General features: G+C 43.0%; 1 protein-coding gene across 7 annotated transcripts in view; it reads right to left on the reverse strand.

Annotated features, from left to right (window-relative positions):
- The window catches only part of LOC137365491 (serine/threonine-protein kinase MRCK alpha-like), a 789,178-nt gene that overhangs the window by 125,633 nt on the left and 650,989 nt on the right, over positions 1 to 12,556 (reverse strand). The window lies entirely within an intron of this gene.

Here is a 12,556-nt window from a genome sequence, read left to right on the forward strand (position 1 = left end):
GTCTCTGGTGCCCAATTCTCCCAACTTCACATCAAACTGCTTCTTGACTGAGTCCAACCCTCTTGTCACCCTTTTCCCATCTGGTAAATTGCATTAAACACTTATCTTTCTGATTACTGGCTTAAAAATGTGTTTCTCACTAACTTTCCATTTTTGTTCTTTTTATCATGCCTTATAGTAAAAACATGGGTTAACTATCCAATTTGTTTGGGAGGAATGGGAGAATGGATGGGTGGTGGGGGAAGTACTGAGTAGGGTGCCTCAGGGCTTAGTACTGGTACCACTACTGTTTCTAATTTACATAATGACCTGGACTTAGAAACCACAGGGCGATGCTATAGGTTGAAGAATGGTTGTGCACTGTGGCAGGTGCTGAGTATAAACCATCAGTCATGTGGGACACTGATCGATGCCTTGCAGTGTGTTGTCTCCTCATTTTCTTGCTGGCAAACAGTATATAGAGGTTTCAGGCAAGAAAATCTAAAATAACTCATTAAAAAACACATTACGAGCACCCTTAATTTCACAGTGCTGTATTCAGACTGCATTGTGGGGAGAAATGAGAATAAGTTTTATTGCCAAAAAGCTTTTAAAGGTTTTTTTTCAGTTTTAGTTAGGCGTCAAAAACTGGCAGAAAATCATGGAAACCACAGAACTTCAGAAAGTGGTAATTTCAGAGAAAAATCTGCAAAAGCCAAAAAAAATCAGTTTTGAACATTACGAAACATAAAGACGACCAGAGACTATTCCTAAATATCCTTTATGTTTTTAGGTGTTTGCTTCCCCTCTTTAGTTAGATGACTGTCATCCCATACACCTCATGGTCTAGTCAATTCTTTCAATGGTTACACTGACTGATGGTGACTACACATTCCTACATTACAACAGTGACTAAAAATGCACTTCATCAACTGTGGGGCATCCTGAGGGTTGTGAAAGGATTTAAATAAACGTACTTAAGTGAACTTATGTGCTTCATCTCTGGAACTTGGCACTGAAAGTCGGGTCCTGGGATGCATGTGCTAGTGATGTCACTGCACGTCTCGTGCATACACCAGCTGGTATGTGATGAGGTCAGCAGAGAGATGCACACACATCTCAGGATTTGCAAGGTTCAAGCTTTCGAAAGAACAAAATTATTTCTTTCCCGATCAACCACAGAAAAATCTGAAAATCTATCAGTAGAAATCAATTTTAAAAAAATGTTCTGAAACAATTCCAAAAGGGTCATTTTAATTGGCTTCTACCCAACCCCAACAATGGTGTATTTACATGGTGTATTTGAGTCTTACTTATTTAAAGGGTAAGATGTCACATTTTATGGTGGTTAGCTGGATTTAGTTCAACATTTACTGTCTACTCATAACTTAAAGCTACAGCAGGACTGGCTACGAGCTGTAAAAGGCAGTTATCAAGAGGGTGGAAAGTATCTTCGAATGTAAACACTCATACAGCCCTACGATCTTTTGAGATCTCTGCGCTCTTCCAATTCTGGCCTCCTGTGCATCTATAATTTTAATTGTTCTGCCCATGATGGCCGTGCTTTCAAATGGCTAGGCCCTAAACTCTGAAGTACCTCCCCGAAACCCCCGTCTCTCTTTCCTCTTTTAAAATGGTCCTTAAAACCTACCTCTTTGACCAAGGTCATCTGTCCAAACATCACCTAACTAGTTCAATGCAAAACTTAGTTTGAACACAGGAACAGGAGTAGGCCATTCAGCCCGTTGAGCCTGCACCACCATTCATTTAGATTGTGGCTGATCATCTACCTCAACGTCACTTTCCGATGCTACCTCCATATAGAACCATAGAAAGTTTAAGGCACAGCAAGGCACTTGGCCCATCATATCCCTGCTGGCTGAAAAATGATCACCCATTCTAATCCCACCTTCCAGCATTTGGTCCGCAAGCCTGCAAATTACGGCACTTAAGGTGCATATCCAGACATCTTTTGAATGAGTTGAGCGTCTCTGCCTCAACTACGCTTTCAGTGAGTTCCAGACCCCCACTATCCTCTGGGTAAAAAACTTTTCCTCCCCTCCCCTCTAATTTTTCTAACAATCACTTTAAATCTATGTCCCCTAGTCACTGACCTCTTTGCTAAGGTGAATAGACCCTTCACCTCCACTCGATCCAGGCCCCTCAAAGTTTTGTACATTTCAATCAGATCTCCCCTCAGCCTTCGCTATTTCAAGGAGAACAACCCCAGCATATCCAATCTTTCCTCAGAGCTACATTTTTTCAGTTCTGCCAACATCCCCGTAAATCTCCTCTGTATCCTCTCGAGTGCAATTACATCCTTTCTGTAATGAGGTGACCAGAACACTGCACACAGTACTCAAGTTGTGGCCTAACCAATGAGTTATACAGTTCCAGCATAACCTCTCTGCTCTTGTATTCTATACCTCGGCTAATAAAGGAAAGGATTCCATATGCCTTCTTAACCACCTTATCAACGTGTCCTGCTACCGTCAGGGATCTGTGGACATTCACTCCAAGGTCCCTCACTTCTTCTATACTTCTCAGTATTTTCCCATTAATCGTGTATTCCTTTGCCTTGTTTGACCTCCCCAAATGCATCACCTCACACTTCTCCAGGTTGAATTCCATTTGCCACTTTTCTGCCCATCTGACCAGACCATCAATATCTTCCTACAGCCGACAGCTATCCTCCTCGCTATCTACCACACGGCCAATCTTTGTGTCGTTCGCAAACTTCTTGATCATGTCCCCTACATTTACGTCCAAATCATTAATATACACCACAAAAAGCAGGAGACCCAGTACTGAGCCCTGCAGAATACCACTGGAAACAGCCCTCCAGTCGCTAAAACACCTGTCAACAATTATTCTTTGTTTCCTGCCACTGAGGCAATTTTGTATCTACCTTGCTGCATTTCCCTGGATCCCATGGGATTTTATTTTTTTAACCAATCTGCCTTGTGGTACCTTGTCAAAAGCCTTGCTAAAATCCATGCAGACCGCATCAACTGCACTACCCTCATCTATCTTCCTTGATGTCTTTAGTATCCAGTTATCTAATCAGTAGAAATCACTTACACAGCCTTCTGGGGGTAGAGAATTCCATAGATTCACCACGCTCTGAGTGAAGAAATTCCCCCTCATCTCAGTTTTAAATTGCCTACCCCTTACTTTGAGACTATGTCCTCTGGTTCTAGACTCACCAGCCAGGGGAAACATCCTACCTACATCCACCCAGTCATTTTGTTTTAATGCAAGAAGTGTAGTAGGTAAGGCAGATGAACTTAGGGCTTGGATTAGTACCTGGGAGTATGATGTTATTGCTATTACTGAGACTTGGTTGAGGGAAGGGCACGATTGGCAACTAAATATCCCAGGATATCGATGCTTCAGGCGGGATAGAGAGGGAGGTAAAAGGGGTGGAGGAGTTGCATTACTGGTCAAAGAGGATATCACAGCTGTGCTGAAGGAGGGCACTATGGAGGACTCAAGCAGTGAGGCAATATGGGCAGAACTCAGAAATAGGAAGGGTGCGGTAACAATGTTGGGGCTGTACTACAGGCCTCCCAACAGTGAGCGTGAGATAGAGGTACAAATATGTAAACAGATTATGGAAAGTTGTAGGAGCAACAGGGTGGTGGTGATAGGAGATGTTAATTTTCCCAACATTGACTGGGATTCACTTAGTGTTAGAGGTCTAGATGGAGCAGAATTTGTAAGGAGCATCCAGGAGGGTTTTCTAGAGCAGTATGTAAATAGTCCAACTCGGGAAGGGGCCATACTGGACCTGGTGTTGGGGAATGAGCCCGGCCAGGTGTTTGAAGTTTCAGTAGGGGACTACTTTGGGAATAGTGATCACAATTCCGTAAGCTTTAAAATACTCATGGACAAAGACGAGAGTGGTCCTAAAGGAAGAGTGCTAAATTGGGGGAAGGCCAACTATACCAAAATTCGGCAGGAGCTGGGGAATGTAGATTGGGAGCAGCTGTTTGAAGGTAAATCCACATGTGATATGTGGTCGGCTTTTAAAGAGAGGTTGATTAGCGTGCAGGAGAGACATGTTCCTGTGAAAATGAGGGATAGAAATGGCAAGATTAGGGAACCATGGATGACAGGTGAAATTGTGAGACGAGCTAAGAGGAAAAAGGAAGCATACATAAGGTCTAGGCGGCTGATGAAAGACGAAGCTTTGAAAGAATATCGGGAATGTAGGACCAATCTGAAACGAGGAATTAAGAGGGCTAAAAGGGGTCATGAAATATCTTTAGCAAACAGGGTTAAAGAAAATCCCAAAGCCTTTTATTCATATATAAGGAGCAAGAGGGTAACTAGAGAAAGGATTGGCCCACTAAAGGACAAAGGAGGAATGTTATGCTTGGACTCAGAGAAAATGGGTGAGATTCTAAACGAGTACTTTGCATCGGTATTCACCGAGGAGAGGGACATGACGGATGTTGAGGTTAGAAACAGATGTTTGATTACTCTAGGTCAAGTCGGCATAAGGAGGGAGGAAGTGTTGGGTATTCTAAAGGGCATTAAGATGGACAAGTCCCCAGGTCCGGATGGGATCTATCCCAGGTTACTGAGGGAAGCGATAGAGGAAATAGCTGGGGCCTTAACAGATATCTTGGCAGCATCCTTAAACACGGATGAGGTCCCGGAGGACTGGAGAATGGCTAATGTTGTCCCCTTGTTTAAGAAGGGTAGCAGGGATAATCCAGGTAATTATAGACCGGTGAGCCTGATGTCAGTGGTAGGGAAGCTGCTGGAGAAGATACTGAGGGATAGGATCTATTCCCATTTGGAAGAAAATGGGCTTATCAGTGATAGGCAACATGGTTTTGTGCAGGGAAGGTCATGTCTTACCAACTTAATAGAATTCTTTGAGGAAGTGACAAAGTTGATTGATTAGGGAAGGGCTGTAGATGTCATATACATGGACTTCAGTAAGGCGTTTGATAAGGTTCCCGATGGTAGGTTGATGGGGAAAGTGAAGTCGCATGGGGTCCAGGGTGTACTAGCTAGATGGATAAAGAACTGGCTGGGCAACAGGAGACAGAGAGTAGCAGTGGAAGGGAGTTTCTCAAAATGGAGACGTGTGACCAGTGGTGTTCCACAGGGATCCGTGCTGGGACCACTGTTGTTTGTGATATACATAAATGATTTGGAGGAAAGTATAGGTGGTCTGATTAGCAAGTTTGCAGACAACGCTAAGATTGGTGGAGTAGCAGATAGTGAAGGGGACTGTCAGTGAATACAGCAGAATATAGATAGATTGGAGAGTTGGGCAGAGAAATGGCAGATGGAGTTCAATCCGGGCAAATGCGAGGTGATGCATTTGGAAGATCCAATTCAAGAGTGAACTATACAATAAATGGAAAAGTCCTGGGGAAAATTGATGTCCAGAGAGATTTGGAAGTTCATGCCCATTGTTCCCTGAAGGTGGCAATGCAGGTCAATAGAGTGGTCAAGAAGGCATACGGCATGCTTTCCTTCATCGGACGGGGTATTGAGTACAAGAGTTGGCAGGTCATGTTACAGTTGTATAAGACTTTGGTTCGGCCACATTTGGAATACTGTGTGCAGTTCTGGACGCCACATTACCAAAAGGATGTAGATGCTTTGGAGAGGGTGCAGAGGAGGTTCACCAGGATGTTGCCTGGTATGGAGGGCGCTAGCTATGAAGACAGGTTGAGTAAATTAGGATTATTTTCATTAGAAAGACGGAGGTTGAGGGGGGACCTGATTGAGGTGTACAAAATCATGAGAGGTATAGGCAGGGTGGATAGTAAGAAGCTTTTTCCCCAGAGTGGGGGATTCAATTACTAGGGGTCACGAGTTCAAAGTGAGGGGGGAAAAGTTTAGGGGGGATATGCGTGAAAAGTTATTTACGCAGAGGGTGGTGGGTGCCTGGAACGCGTTGCCAGCGGAGGTGGTAGACGCGGGCATGATAGCGTCTTTTAAGATGTATCTAGACAGATACATGAATGGGCAGGAAGCAAAGAGATACAGACCCTTAGAAAATAGATGGCAGGTTTAGATAGAGGATCTGGATCGGCGCAGGCTTGGAGGGCCGAAGGGCCTGTTCCTGTGCTGTAATTTTCTTTGATCTTTTGTTCTTTGTTCACGTGAACAAAGTTTTAAGATGATTACTGGGCCCCAACGAAACGCAAGAATATAACTTCAATTAAGGACTACAGCGAGCTCGAGAAACAGTAACAAGATATTGCCTCACACTGTTCTACTTATCTCTTCTTCTACTCTTTTCTGACCCTATATTGCATGTTTATATAGCGAGTGCATGCTAGCGTGAGCACTTCATATATCTGCAGGCATGAACCAGATTAGAATTAAGGTTAAGGTTTTGTGAAGGGGAAATCATGTTTAACCAATTTATTGGAGTTCTTTGAAGGAGTAACATACGCTGTGGATAAAGGGGAGTCCGTTGATGTACTGTACTTGGATTTCCACAAGGTGCCACATAAAAGGTTATTGTGCCAAGTGGGAGCTCATGGTTAGGGGGTAGCACATTAGCATGGATAGAAGATTGGCTGGCAGGCAGAAAACAGAGAGTATGCATAAATGGGTCATTTTCTGATGAGCAGGATGTGACGAGTAGAGACCCTCAGGGGTCTGTGCTCAACTTTTTACAATTTATATCAATGACTTAGATGAGGGGGAGCGATGGCATGGTCGCTAAATTTGCAGATGACATAAAGATAGGTAGGAAAGTACGTTGTGAAGAGGACATATAAAGGTTGCAGACCGAAGTAGATAGGTTGAGTGAGTGGGCAAAAAATCTGGCAGATGGAGTATAATGTGGGAAAATGTGAAATTGCTCACTTTGGCAGGAAGAGTAAAAAAGCAGAGTATTACTTAAACGGAGAACAACTGCAGAATACTGAGGTGCAGAGGGATCTAGGTGTTCTAGTGCATGAGTCACAAAAAGTTAGTATGCAGGTACAGCAAGTAATAAAGAAGGCCAAAAGAATGCTATCCTTTATTATGAGAGGAATTGAAAATAAAAGTAAGGATGTTATGCTTCAGTTATACAGGGCATTGGTGAGACCACATCTCGAATTCTGTGTGCAGTTTTGGTCTCCTTATTTAAGGAAGGATCTAAATGCATTGGAGACGGTTCAGAGGAGGTTTATTATATTGATACCAGGAATGAGCGAGTTGTCTTATGAGGAAAGGTTGGACAGACTGGCCTTGTTTTCACTGGAGTTTAGAAGAGTGAGAGGAGATTTGATTGAAGTATATAACATCCTGAACGGTCTTGACAAGGTGGATGAGGAAAGGATGTTACCACTTGTGAGTGCAGAACTAGGGGGCACGGTTTTAAAATTAGGGGTAGTCCTTTCAGGACAGAGATGAGGAGAAATCTTTTCTCTCAGAGGGTTGTGCAACTTTGGAACTTTCTGCATCAGAAGGTGGTGGAGGTGGGGTCATTGAATATTTTTAAGGCGGAGGTAGATAGATTCTTGTTTGGCAAGGGAATCAAAGGATATTGGGGGTAGATGGGAGTGTGGAATTCGAGACACAAACAGATCAGCCATGATCTTATTGAATGGTGGAGCAGGCTTGAGGGGCCGAATCGCCTACTTCTGCTCCTAATTCGTATGTTCATATGTATAGAAGTCTAACAAAAAAAATCATGATTTGAAAATGCTCATAATGCCCTCCTCCACTTCCCCTTGGCTCAGTGAGTAAAGGAAATGCCCAGTGTAATGCTAAACTAAAAAAAAACAGGTAGGTGTCAGGTTCAATCACTGGGTCTGTGCAGAGTTAGCAGATCAACAGCTGGGTTGACAGTAGGGAATACAGCACCACTGCACTGGGGGAAGGGAAGGGGAGACTGCTGACCAGGGCTCCCAGTGACTTGTGCTGTAATGTGCATGTCATTCCAAAGCAAACTATAATGCCAAGGTAGACATATCACAGAATTGTTACAATGCAGAAGGAGGCCATTCGGCCCATCATGTCCACACTGGCTCTCCGAAAGAGCAATTCACGCAGTTCTATTCCCCTGCCTTCTCCCCATAACCCTGCACATTCTTCCTTTTCATATAACTGTCTAATTCCCTTTTGAATGTTTCAATTGAACCTGCCTCCACCACATTCTCAGGCAGCGCATTCCAGACCTTAACCATTCGCTGCGTGAAAAACTTTTTCTTCATGTCACTTTTGCTTCTCTTACCAAACACTTTAAATCTGTGCCCTCTCGTTCTTGATCCTTTCATGAGTGGGAGCAGTTTCTCTCTATCTACTCTGCCCAGACCCCTCATGATTTTGAATACCTCTAACAAATCAGCTTTCCGCCTTCTCTTCTCCATGGAAAACAGTCCTAACTTCTCCAATCTATCTTCATAACTGAAACTCCTCAACCCTGGAACCATTCTCATGACTCTTTTCTGTACTTTCTCCAATGCCCTCACATCTTTCCTGAAGTGTGGTGCCCAAGATTGGATGCAATACTCCAGCTGAGGCCAAACTAGTGTCTTATACAAGTTTAACATAACTTCCTTGCTCTTGTACTCTATGTCCCTATTAATAAAGCCCAGGATACTGTATGCTTTATTAACCATGCTCTCAATCTGTCCTGCCACCTTCAATGACTTATGCACATATACACCCAGGTCCCTCTGCTCCTGCACCCCCCTTTAGAATTGTACCCATTATTCTATATTGTCTCCCCATGTTCTTCCTATCAAAATGAATCACTTCATATTTCTCTGCACTGAACTTCATTTGCCACCAGTCTGCCTGTTCCACCAACTTGTCTATATAAAAGTAAATGGAATCTGCTGATGTTCAGAGTGGTCAGCACAGAGTGCAAAAGCTGGGAATTTGCTGCAAGTTGGGAGTAGGTGCTGCCTTTTGTCTCCAATACTTGTAGTGGTTCGTGTATCTTGAGGTAGTAAGTATTTAAAATATTTGTCCAGCATTTTACTGCTTAGTGCAAATTAGTGTATAGAAAAAGAAAAAAAACTTGCAACAAACTAAAAAGTAGATATAAATAAGATAGACTAAGAATGAAGGGTAGGTAGTTAGTTTGATCTTAGAGTAGGTTAAAGGTTCGGCACAACATCGTTGTACTGTGCTGTACTGTTCTATGGCAGAGCAGGTTGTGTCTGGACTGCAGTATGTAGGAGTTTGTGAACAGTGAGGCCATCCAGAGTGCAGACATCTCTGTCTTGAATCTCTCTAGCTCAGTCACTGAGCTGGAGTGTGAATTGGAGAAACTCTGACACAAAGGGAGGGGGAAGCAGTCTCTGGACAGTTTGCACCAGAATTCGGTCATACCTCGTAGAGACGTACAGGTTCAGAATAGGTGTGACTGATAGTGTACAGAGTAAGGGAATCACAGGTAAGATTAAGAACAGGGATCCACAGAAACTGATCATATCCAACAAGTATAATGTACTTGCTATCTGTGAGGATAAGAATAAAGGCCGACAGAAGAACAGCCAGAATGCAGATTATGGCAACTTTGGACAAGGAGCTGTCCAGGGCGGGGGGGGGGGGGGGGGGGAACACATGAAGAAGGGAACCGTAATGTGGTAATTGTAGGGGATTTAATAATTGGGGACAAATAGCATCCTTTGTGGGTAGAATCGAGGGACCCATATGGTATGTTACCTGCCTGGTGCCAGGGTGAGGGATATCTAAAACCAGTTTGAAAGGATACGGCAGAGGGAGTGGAAGGATCCAATTGTTGTGGTCCATGGTAGAACCAACAGTGCAGAGAAGAGTAGGCAAGAGCTCCTATTTTGAAGAGTACCAGGAACTAGGAGCTAAATTAAAGAACAGGGCCTCAAGGGATATTATCTCTAAATTATTATCTGAATCATATGCAAACTGACATAGAGATAAGCAGATTAGGGATGTGAACACATGGCTGAAGGATTTGTGTGGGAAAAAGGTGTTCCATTTTATGGGAAACTGGCACCAGAACTGGGACAGAAAGGAACTGCACCGTTGGGATCGGCTTCACCTGAATCTGGCTGGGACCAGAGTCCTGGCGGAAAGGATAAATAGAGCAGTCTTTAAATAGGAATTTAAACTAGTAGATAGGGGGAGGCATGTGTGAAAAAGATAGTTTTTAATAAGTAGTTCAAAAACAAATGAAAGGGAGGAGAGTAGAGTAACAGTTGGAAATTGTACTTTAGGTGCTACAGGTAAAGGGAAAACTAAAAGGTGTAAAGTGATTGAACTAAGCGACAGCAATAGGAAATGTGAGAGTTAGAAGTTTGCGCTGGAGAATAAGTTCAGGTGTGTGGCCCAAATTTTTTTAATTCATTCTTGGGATGTGCACATTACTGGCAAGGCCAGCATTTATTGTCCATCTCCAATAGCCCTCGAAAAGGTGGTGATGAGCCGCCGCCACCTTCAACTGTTTTTGGTACACCTGCAGTGCTGTTAGGGAGGGAGTTCCAGATTTTTGACCCAGTGACAGTAAACGAATGGTGATATAGTTTCAAGTCAGAATGGTGACTTGGAGGGGAATTTGCAGGTGGTGGTGTTCTCATGTGTCTGCTTCCCTTGTCCTTCTAGAGGGTAGAGGTCACAGGTTTGGAAAGTGCTATCGAAGGAGGCTTGGTGAGTAGCTTCAGTGCATCTTGTAGATGGTACGTACTGCTGTCAGTGTGCACCAGTGGTGGAGGAAGTGAATATTTAAGGTGGTGGATAGGATGCCAATCAAATGGGCTGGAACTCAATGATGGTAATGCCACTGAATGTCAAGGGGAGATGGTTAGATTCTCTTGTTCGAGATGGTCATTGCCTGGCACTTAAGTGGCAAGTAAAATCCATGCCACACATCAGCCCAAGCCTGAATGTTGTGCTGCATGTGGGCTCCGACTGTTTCAGTATCTGAGGAGTTGTGAATGCTACGAAACACTGTGCAAACATCACCACTTCTAACATGATGAAGGGAAGGTCATTGATGAAGCAGCTGAAGATGGTTGGACCTAGACACTACCCTGAGGAATTCCTGCAGTGATATCCTGGGGCTGAGATGATTGACCTCCAACAAACATAACCATCTTCCTTTGTGCTAGACATGACTCCAACAAATGGAAAGTTTTTCCCAATTCCCACTGGCTTCAAATAAGCATGCTTTAAACAAGTGAATGGAGTATAAGGAACCAATTGAATGAATTGCAGGCGCAAATTCAACTTTAAGGGTATGACATGGTAGCTATTGCTGAAACATGGCTGCAAGACAGTCAAGACTGGGAACTAAATACAACAGGTTATGACGAAAGGTCACCGACCTGAAACGTTAACTCTGCTTCTCTCTCCATAGACCTGTTGAGTATTTCCTGCATTTTCTGTTTTTACACCAGGTTATAAGGTCTACAGGAAAGATAAGGAAATTGGTAGATGGGGAGGAGTAGCCTTCGTGATTAAGGATGTAATCACTTCAATGATAAGAGAGGATATAATAAGAGGCAAGCAGTCAGTGGAGACTTTATTGGTAGAATTAAGAAATAGAAAAGGATTTAAGGCTGTAGTGGAAGCTGTGTATAGGCCTACTGGTAGTAGCTGTGAAGTGGTAGATTGTATAAATGCAGAGATTAGACAAGCTTGTAGCAAAGGCAGAGTGGTTTTAATGGGTATTTTAACTTTCACATAGATCAGGACAAGAAGATTAGCATGTCAAAAAGATAGGAAATTTCCTGAGTATGTCTGGGACAGTTTTCTGCAACGATATGTCCTAGAACCAATGCCAACTTAGATTTAGTAATGAGCAATGAGTCAGATTTAGTTAACAGCCTAACAGTGCATGAACATTTATCAAATAGTGTTCATAATATGATCAAGTTTAATGTAGTGTTTGAAAATGAGAAACAGCTACTAAGATTCTAGAGCTAGGTAGGGCTGACTTCAATGCAATCAGACAGAGGCTGTCCACAGTAAACTGGGCAAGTCTGTTAACAGGGAAAACTACAGAAGATCAGTGGGAGGTGTTCAAAAAATAATTTAATATGATACAGAACCAGTTTAAACCCCAAAGGGGCAAGAGCTCTACATGCCGGAAAAAGAGCCATAAATGATGAAAAAGGCAAGAGACAACTAAAACTAAAGGAAAAAGTAGACAAAAGTGCAAAAAATTGCATAGATGCTGGAAAATGGAAAATATATAAAGAACAGCAAAGGGTGATAAAACAGATAGCAAAGAGCTACAATCAGGGCATATGAAAAGAAACTTAGAAGAGATATTAAAAAAATGTTTACAATTATATCACGAGAACGAGGGTGATCAGGAGCATTGTGGCCCCCTTAACAACTGATAGCAAGTGATACTGTCACTGAAAATAAGGAAATGGCAGAAATGTTGAATAATTACTTTCCATCAGTATTTACAATAGAGGAAGAGGGCAGCATGCCAGAAATCCATGGAAACTACTAGTGAATCAGGGACAGGGTCTCACCAAAATTAACACAAGCACTGAAGAAAATAATGGCAGTGAAGAGTGACAAATCCCCAGGACCAGATGGTCTCCATCACAGGGGATTAAAGAAAGTAGGCAAGAACATTGCAAATGCCCTTAGCAATAATCTTCCA

Source organism: Heterodontus francisci, chromosome 3 (genome assembly GCF_036365525.1).
Source record: "Heterodontus francisci isolate sHetFra1 chromosome 3, sHetFra1.hap1, whole genome shotgun sequence".
Classification (NCBI taxonomy): Eukaryota; Metazoa; Chordata; class Chondrichthyes; order Heterodontiformes; family Heterodontidae; genus Heterodontus; species Heterodontus francisci.